General features: G+C 36.6%; 1 protein-coding gene across 1 annotated transcript in view; it reads right to left on the minus strand.

The window, feature by feature from the left end:
- LOC117110503 (adenylate cyclase type 8-like) overlaps nt 1–3,547 on the minus strand; it is a 43,912-nt gene extending 40,365 nt beyond the window's left edge. Inside the window, exon 1 of the mRNA XM_033253236.1 lies at nt 3,372–3,547. The gene's annotated coding sequence lies outside the window, so the exon portion shown is untranslated. The remainder of the gene's footprint in view (nt 1–3,371) is intronic.
- Between the last annotated feature and the right edge of the window lie 5,669 nt (nt 3,548–9,216).

Consider the following 9,216-nt stretch of genomic DNA (forward strand, 5'->3'; position numbering starts at 1 on the left):
CGTGCAGCCTGATAGAGTCCTGTATTTATGTATATTTATATATATGATATGGATATGAATTCCGAAATAAAGAGAGAAATGAAAGGAAATACATCAAGGTATACACACTGACGCAGTTTGGCGCAGCGGTTAAGGTTTGGGCTTTCAATCGTAAGGTCGGGGTTTCGAGTCTCCGCTGTGCAGATTCGCTGGTGTCCTTGGGCAAGGCACTTTAGCTACATTGTTTCAGTCCACCCAGCTGTATCAATGGGTACCAGCAAACTGCTGGGGATTAACCTGCGATGGACTGGTGTCCCGTCCAGGGGGACAACTCTCATCCGCTTCACACTACAGAAACTGGGGATAAGCTCCAGCCATATGAGCCCTAGTGGCTCGGAAAGGATTTAGTTAGTAGTAGTAGTATACACACACACTGACGAGTTAGTCTGACGCAACTAAACATCCGGCTTATGTTTGAGTATTCCTGAATATTTTATTACATCCTATTTGACGTTACACTCAAATATCATTTAAGGTATCATTCCATCAAAACATTATCGGAATAGGCCTAACTCAAAATATTGTAGCTAATTTCACAAAATCATTCTTAATATTATTAAGCTTACAATTGCAATTGAAATTATAAACTATTGTTATCATCATTATCTTTATCATCATCATTATATCATCATTAACAACATCATCATAAGAACAACAACGACAACAGCAACAATAACAATAACAACAACAACAGCAGCAGCAGCAACAGTAGTTCCGTCACCTCTGGATGTCTTGGTAAAGAAAATGACAGCCTAAAGCCCTGTCCATGACTATAAGTTTATTTGACAAAAACTGCGACGACATGCCTAAATATGGTCATGATGACATCACATTATCACCATATATAGGCACATCATGACTATATATGGGCATACAACAGCTTTTTGTTAAAGGAAATTTGACAATTGGCACAGAGCTTAGCGTTTGTTAGTCGTCGTGAATGGTGTGTAGTCAGTCACTCAAATGTGTGTTTGCTTAGTTTTCCATTTCAGCAAATTTCCGTCGTTGGTAAGATGTACGACATGCATACGACAGGGTATCATGAGATTATTATGCGCATGATGAATCTGTTTACTTTATGAATCACTAATAAACAAAGACATGTTTACAGAAAACCGCAGTGAATTGATAATAATTAAATGTAGGCCTAATTAATGATATACTATACATGGTAATTTCATTAATAGCAATAGTTGGTAGGGTAAAACATCACTCATGATATTTCCCTGACGCAAACTCACATCGAAATAGCAATAGTATCATTGTCATTGTTATAAATAATTGATATTAGGTTATTAATCTGAATTGGATTGGATATATTCTGTGTAAACACCAAGGATAACCCACGAAAATCTGAAGAAGACTTATTTCCAGCGGGGTTCTTCTGGTGGTGACTGGGCAGTACACAGGGAGACAAATCCCCTACTCTTTTCCGAAGAGTGTACTACGTTCTTAACGTGCACATGGCCATAATGCACACGGGACCAACGTCTTGTACGTCTTATCCGAAAGACGGTGCGCTATCATAACTTGCATTCAAGCCCTCCAAACACAAGGAGAGCAGCGATGGGAATTGAACCGGTTCTCCACGGTTCAGCGCACACATAGTACAGTGGCTACCACCAGTTTAGCCGACTGAGCTAAGCTGTTCACTATTTTATGGAATACAAGTATAAATAATAAATGTAAAAGATAAAAAATTAGTCTTACTTTTATGGTTAGATCAACAAAGAATACAATGGTAACGATAATATTACGATAAAGATAGTGATAATGATAATGTAATGATATAATGATATGATAATGATAATGATATTGTTGTTGTTGTTGTTGTTGATGATGATGATGATGATGATGATGATGATGATGATCAAAATGGTGATGATAATAATCATCATCATACTGGTAGTGTTGATGGTCGTAATGGTGATAAATGATGATAATGGTAATGATAAAGATGGTGGGAACAGTCTCTCTGGAGTCGCTGTCATCCAAGTAAAGTTAAGCCTACTTATTAAACCTGAGTGAGGGCGCTAGATTATTATCGACTTTTGAGTGAGGATAGTGTAGACGAATAGGCCTATGTTTTGTCTTTACGCCATTGTCGATCTGTTTCTATTATGAAGACCTAATTAACATTGACAGATATTATCCAATGTGCTAATACATAAGTACTAGCACATACGTGTGCTGCAAAGCCAACACACATTGATATACCAAGGGGACTACAGTATTATACCCGGCATCCACATTGATATTGTCTTACGTTTCACGAATGCCAAATCAATGGATCACATTCGTTATGTGTTACACGTAAATTAACATGACACCGTAACGTACTTATTCGATAGTGTCGGGTTGATAGAGTTCCATGAAAAAAATATTCTAAAGTCATTATTCTAATCAGTAACCTTGACAATTACACATCGTTATAGGCCCACACACATTTCTCTGAAATCAGGCAATAAAGAGCTGTGGAAAATAATGAGCATGAAATAGTTTTTAGCATTTTTGGACCGTAATAAACTCTATGTCTTGAAAGTAGAAACAGTTCGAACTACCGATTTCGCTGAAACGAAAACTCGGATAGAAATGTAAATGCGCATGCTCATGAACTTCGACTCGCGCGAATAAATTCGCAAATGGAAAACAAGCTTATGGCTACGTTCAGACTTGGAGATAAGCCAGGCTTGAGTTAAGCCCGGCTCAACGTTAAGCCCGGCTTAACTTTGCCGGGCGTTCAGACTAGCGGGTTTAGCCAGGCGGGAATTTGCATAATAATAATAATAATAATTATAACAATAATAATAATAACAATAATAATAATAATAGTAATAGTAATAATAACAATAATAATAATAATAATAATAATAATAATAATAATAATAATAATAATAATAATAATAATAATAATAATAATAATAATAATAATAATAATAATAATTTATTTGGATATTCACTTTTGAATCAGTGGCACTAAACCACAGGGGTGGTGCATCCTAACAACAAGAAAAAATATAAAAATTACAATCAAAAAGAAAGAAATCAAAACAACAAGATAATCAAATTAGCAAAAACTAAAAGAGAAAATATTTCTATTTTCTCTATGACAAGATAAACATCAGTCTCTAGATGACACGTCTCTCTCCTGCAGTAGTACGGAAAACGGAACGCCCACCAGAGACACCCACTAGCCAACAACCTGATCGCAACAGGGCTGTTACAACCAAGAACGCAGTCCCGCACAACTACTACAAAAGAGAGACCTGTCACTACAGCTGTACAAAGTGTTAAAAAGTTTCAAAACAGCTAACAACAATGAAACACAGTACCTTACAGTAGGAGCCATGCATTGTCTTTATAACCGTCACAAGAACACAAAACATACTCTTACACAAGATCTTCTTTCCCCTCCCTAGAGTAATGATTTTGTCACCCGGAAACCATCGTCCGCAACAGAGCAAACCCTTCCTCTCATCCCACTTCAGAATATTTTGAACTCTTGTGAACTGAAATAGGTAGACAGTCCCTAAACAACTAGCACCTTAAGAGCTGAATAAATCATTCCTAAGCTTCCATGCTCTCTTAACATAAGATTTGCAAAATTTATCAAAAATATCATGAACATCAGAAATATAGTCACAATGCACCTTTACCCCAAGAACAATACTCAATTTAGTACAAAGGTCACTGGTGATAAAATACTCCCATACATTTAGGCAATCAGAACTAGCTTATTTTCTAAAACATGATATTCTTTAATTCTAATGGTGTTTAGTTGATTACATGTGAATAAAAAATGTTTTATATCTTCAACACCATTATTACACAATTGGCAAGTGCCATCACTATTGGGTACCCATTTACAGGTCCTATGTCCTAATGGAAGAGTATTTGACCTCATTTTGAATTTTGAAACATATGAATTAAGAATTAACTCTTTGAAATCGTTAACCCAACACATATTGGATGCAACTCTAAGGCATGAATTTTCAAAGATTGAACCAATTTCCAACCTTATATCAGTACAAGTCTTAATGAAACTAGAGAGCAGTTTATAGCGTGGCTCAGCAAAACAATTTAGATTAAGGGATGTATTAAGCATAAAGTTTGGCCATCTCTGCTTATCTAAATTCATTACATGATTAATGTATTTAGCACTAAGTATGCCTTGATTTACTTTTACTGGCACCCAACCTAGGTCCCCATATAAAGCTTCTTTTGGTGTGTTTCTGGATGGTTTAAGGATATATCGCGCCATTTGAAGTTGGAGAGACTCAATTTTGTCAATGTCCTTTTGGCTTTTGCTAATCCACACGGAACAAGCATAGTTAATACTTGGAAGAGCAATGGTTTTCCAAAGTATGTTGCCATAATAAACTCTATTAAAATTATCAAACGATCTATAATTGATTTAATGTAGGCGATGATTTTATTTCCATTAATGATAGTTTGGTCAATATGAAAATGGTCTGAAATGCTTCTTGAGATATGGGTACCAAGGTATTTATATGATTCAACCCCTGAAATATAGTTTTCACCCAACTTCCACTGCCTATTATTGTCAATACGCTGCTCAACAATAAGAATTTTTGTTTTTTCGTGATTAAAATTTAGCTTGCATGTCTTCGCAAATGTAGAAGCTAAATTAAGCATCTCATTCAGTTCATTTTCGTCATTTGCCAATAACACAACATCATCTGCCCAGAAAAGGCTTCCCAAGCATACATTGTATATACGAACACCTAAATAATGTTTTTTAAGCAAAATGGTGAATTCATTCATGAAAATACAAAACAAAATTGGAGATAAAACCCAACCCTGCTTGACTCCCTCATTAATATCAAAATTGTCAGTCTCAATATACCCAAATCTAACTTTTCCTTGTACATCACAGTAAAAACTGTCAATAATCTTCCATAAGCGACCCCTAATTCCAATATCCCATGCAGCCATTAACATTCCCTCCCTCCAAACCGTATCAAAGGCCTTCTTAAGATCCAAGAAGGCTAAGAAGGTTTTTTTTTTCGCTCAATGAGACGATACGAAGCTATGCTTTTGAGGGTGAATATATGGTCCTCACATCTACGTGATGGCCTAAACCCACCTTGGACCTCTGATAAAACATTTTTTTCTTTGAGAAAAATTAGAAATACTGTTTGAGATGATTCGACTAAATATTTTAGAAATACATGGAGTAAGAGAAATCCCTCTGTAATTATTCAGATCCCTGCGGTCACCCTTTTTAAATATTGGAACAATAATACCTTTGTTCAAATCATTAGGGATTTTTTTCAAGAGCAATTATTCTTTTAAATAATGAGAGAATTGACATGGTCAAGCAGTTTCCACCATTTTTCAAACTTTCATTTGAAATCATATCTATACTAGGTGACTTATTAATTTTAGTTTGTAGAATAGCTAACAATATCAAAATTAATTTCAATATCAGAAAGACATCCATGGTTAACATGAAAGTCATTATACGTGGCTCTAATAGAAGTAATAGTAGTTTTAATTTTTATTAGTATGTTCATCGGTTTTACCAGGAGTATTTATATTAATTTGACCAAGAGTTTTCCAATGATCAAGAGCTTTTTTATTAATTTCCTTTCTATCAGAGGTTATATTGTTGGAACCTGGTGCCTTCAAGCAGCAGACATATTTATTGCTATTACTACCTTTTAGGACATTCCAAAAATCGCGACAATTTCGGCCCCCTTTATTTGCTAATTCAATAGATTTATTTACATGCATTTTTCAGTAATTTTGGCTTTAACAAGTTTCTTATCCTGTGCTCGCTTATCTTGGTATGATTTCCATAAATTATCCCCATTATTTTTAGAGTCATGACCCTTGGCCCATTTACGATAAAGGAGTGCTGCCTTCCTCCTATCTTGGATTGCCTCATTTATGCTCTTATCAAACCAACCGTTATGTTTACGGTTGTTATTAATTGTTTTTAAGCCAATACCCTCTGTTGCCGCTGCAATAAGATTGTTTTTCCATGAATCCCATAGGCAATTAAACATCATCAAAAGAATTTGCATCCCATTCACTAAACATTGTACGTATTTTCTCATGAAAATAGTAAAATCTTGATTCTTCTTTATATTCCAGTGCATTTTACTGGAATGACGAAAATTCTTACTAGTAATGGCATTGTGATTAATACACAGTTTAAGGAGGAGGACATTGTGGTCACTTTCAAGTCCCATAATCCTATCATCATCAGCAATATATTCTTTAACACAACTGAGCATATTGTCAGTGCATAACATGTAATCGATGGTACTCTGTGAATTACATCTAAACCAAGTAAATTTTCCAATACATAGATTGCTACAATTCAAAATGTTTAAGTTTGAATTGTCCCGAAAATCTAATAAACGTTCTCCATTGGAGTTAAGGACAGGATTACCATTACATATTTCCCCTCCAATTCTGGCATTCATATCTGACATAATTAAAATTTGGGGATCTTCGTGTTCAGTTTGGATGCGCAAAAATTTCAAAAAGAAGTTGATTGCATAATCTGTCAGATCGCTATCAGAACCCTCGACTGGGAAATATGCAATAGCAATAAACAATACATTTTTATCATCGAGACGAATTTTAAACCACAATCGTTCATACAGATCAGACATTGAATAAAAAATATCATCATCAAGAATAACAACAGAATTTAAAATAAGTGCGCCAATACCCCCACGCCCCCACCCCCTTGTTTTTCCTGTTTTTACCAATCCAACGGAAACCGCTGATATCAGTTATATCATTTTCCCTCAGAAATGATTCAGCAACCCCAAAAACATGTATTTTACAATCATTTAAGAATTTTGATATTTCTTGCAATTTAGGGCGCAGCCTATTAACATTATTAAATGCAATGTTAAGTAAGGAATTTTGGTCATTAGCCTTATGTTTTTTACCTCTATTACCATGCCCCCGTCTATGTCGTCTAGACTTTCTGATTACAGTAGGATTTTGTATCTTGGTTGTTGATGAGTTTACAAAACAGGTAGTAGTATGGTCATAAAAATTATTAGAATTTACATTAACATTTTCAACAAACCCAAAATCTTCTGCATTGCTTAGGTTTACATTTTGGCTGAATCCTATCTAGAACGCACGTTTTGGCTAGTGTTTTGGCTCCATTCTTGATGGCTGAACTGCTCTTGTGACGGCATTCGGCACAAAAATGGTCGGGAGCCATTATAAGCTTTATGTCCATATTCATGGCACCCGTTACATCTCACAGGGTTACTGTGGAAGCAGTCTTTAGTAAGGTGATTTTGAAGTCCACATGTATGACAGCGCGAGTGCAGAGGTTCAGACTGGAATTGCCGTTGCCATCTATCAAAGGTACGCGGTTGCGGGTTTCGTTTAATTGAAGATGGGACTTGTGCTTGTGCTGTGTGCCTTTTGATGCTTCTCCTTTTTGTATGATCTTTTGGTTTAAAACCTTGTGCACTGCATTGATGACGTTCATCAAGAGTTGTCGCGTGCTATCTCTATTAAGGTGGAGCCCGCCTGCATTTAACAGGGAAGCGTTAGCAGCCCCGGCAATCATAAAACTCCTTGTCGTGATCTACCAGGAGACATCCTTTAGAAGTGGCTAAATTACGAATAAAAGAATTCATTTTGTTCACTCTTGTTTGATGGAATTTATCGTCGGTTCTGAGGCAAACGCTTGACAAAATTACATTGGTGTCCGGAGAACGCTGATATATGCTTTCCACTAAATCATTCAAGTTCTGAAATGACCAATCAGCATTCCATTACGTACGGTACGCTGTGAGTGAGCGTACGTTTCGCGAGCAATGTTTTGAAACACGTTTCATGGTTACGGTTTATACTTTCTCGCCTTTCTAGCAAATTCTCGCCTGGCTAAACCCGCTAGTCTGAACGCCCGGCAAAGTTAAGCCGGGCTTAACGTTGAGCCGGACTTAACTCAAGTCTGACTTATCTCCAAGTCTGAACGTAGCCGTAATTGAATGCTGATTGGTCATTTCGTCACCCGAAGTCAATGCAAGACCCCCCGCAACGATTAAAGCCCGGCATAGAAAAGTTAAACACGGTGGCGCGCCAGGCCTAGTTACTATAGGAACACAGCCCGGCTTGAGATAAGCCACCTAGTTCAGACTGGCAGGTGGATAAACCCGGTGAGTTGAGCTGGGTTTATCCACCTCGTCTGAACTAGGCATAAGGCTCCACCAGGCGAATTTATTCGCGCGAATCAAAAGCGTCGGTTAGCACGCATGCGCATTTACATTTCTATCGGAGTTTTTCGCTTTAGCGAAATTTGTGGTTCGAACTGTTTCTACTTTTGCGAAGAGAAAAGATGCGCAACCAATCAGAGCTCAGGAAGCGTACCGATGCGACGATTCGCGCGAATAAAATTCGCCTAGTGGAAATAGGCTTTATGACGATTTTCAAACTGCCACCGAAAATCAGCAAACGGCATCTCGTAGTCTAGCGCTCACAACAGGCAGCGGAGTTGGATTCGTCGCAGTGAGTGCCCGGCTTTAGCGTGAACCAAGCTTTAACCATTAGTCGTAACTTTAACGTTGACCTCTCTATTTTGAGGAATAGTTAACAGACTTCGACAGTTGCACTTTAGCTTTGCATTCTACCTGCAAAGCAGTAAATTAAAGTACTTTAAATGATCACCTGTTTTCAATGTACTCGCAAAAACGCGTTCATATTATCCAATCAGCATACGTTATTTGTAATAAATGAGAATCTAGTAATAAGCATTGACACTGTTGCGCGATGTGAACTGTTGAGTGCAGTATCGTATTATTAACAACTCGACATATTTATGATTTCCGTTAGTACGTAAAAACCCCGACATGCTATCTATATCTTCTATTTTTTGAAATACTCGGGTACACATCAACGTTTAGAACATGCACTCTGATCACCATAATATAGCAGTAGGCATATATAAAGACACCAATGTACAGTATGTCTATCAAACAAAAATCGGAAGTAAAATACTCATTTAAAAAAAAAATAGTTAAGATTTGTTGAAATTAAGCGATGTTTTTTTAATTTTATTTTTCTCGCCGCTCACTGCTCAATCTTTGATAATAATTTACAGCAAAAATTCATGGTTATTAACTAGGGGATTCCAGAATTTAGTACGAACTCAAAATATCGGTATTATTAACT

This window comes from Anneissia japonica, unplaced genomic scaffold (assembly GCF_011630105.1).
Source record: "Anneissia japonica isolate Jap-2015-1 unplaced genomic scaffold, ASM1163010v1 scaffold3040_len1308831_cov196, whole genome shotgun sequence".
Classification (NCBI taxonomy): domain Eukaryota; kingdom Metazoa; phylum Echinodermata; class Crinoidea; order Comatulida; family Comatulidae; genus Anneissia; species Anneissia japonica.